We start from the raw sequence: 491 nt of genomic DNA, 5'->3' as shown, positions 1-491 counted from the left end.
TCTGCTTCTGCTGCTTCTGGTGTTGCTCCTGCTTCTGCTGCTGCTGTTGCTGCTGCTCGTCCTTCTCTCTTCCCCCTCCTAATGCTCCTGCCTCTGCTGCTGCTGCTGCTGCTGCTGCTGCTGCTGCTGCTGCAGGATTACTATGGAATTTACAGATGTACATTGGGGGCATCTGCTGCGACAATTTTTTTTATTTTCCGTTTGCTTCTCCTCCTTCTCTTCTCGCTCTCAAACACACTGTACATACACACAAACGAAAAGCAGCAGCAGCAGCAGCAGCAGCAGAAGCAGAAGCAGCAGCAGCAGCAGCAGATGCAGCAGCAGCAGAAGCAGGAGCAGGAAAAGCGGCAGAAGCAGCTGCAGCAGAAGAAACACCATCCCCACCACCACTACCCTCATCACAATCATCACCATCAGCAACAGCAGCAGCAGCAGCAGCAGCAGCAGCAGCAACAGCAGCAGTCTCAGTACCTTTATCTTCTCCCCCCCCT

At 53.6% G+C, this 491-nt stretch overlaps 1 protein-coding gene across 1 annotated transcript in view; it reads left to right on the top strand.

The window, feature by feature from the left end:
• The window catches only part of EMH_0070490 (uncharacterized protein), a gene marked incomplete at both ends in the record, with an annotated part of 3468 nt that overhangs the window by 1726 nt on the left and 1251 nt on the right, over positions 1–491 (top strand). The gene's annotated exons all lie outside the window — the stretch shown is intronic.

This window comes from Eimeria mitis, genomic scaffold, assembly GCF_000499745.2.
Source record: "Eimeria mitis Houghton genomic scaffold, Emh_scaff3884, whole genome shotgun sequence".
NCBI lineage: Eukaryota > Apicomplexa > Conoidasida > Eucoccidiorida > Eimeriidae > Eimeria > Eimeria mitis.
The sequence above is the reverse complement of the archived record's forward strand: the minus strand, read 5'-3'. Positions and strand labels throughout refer to the sequence as shown.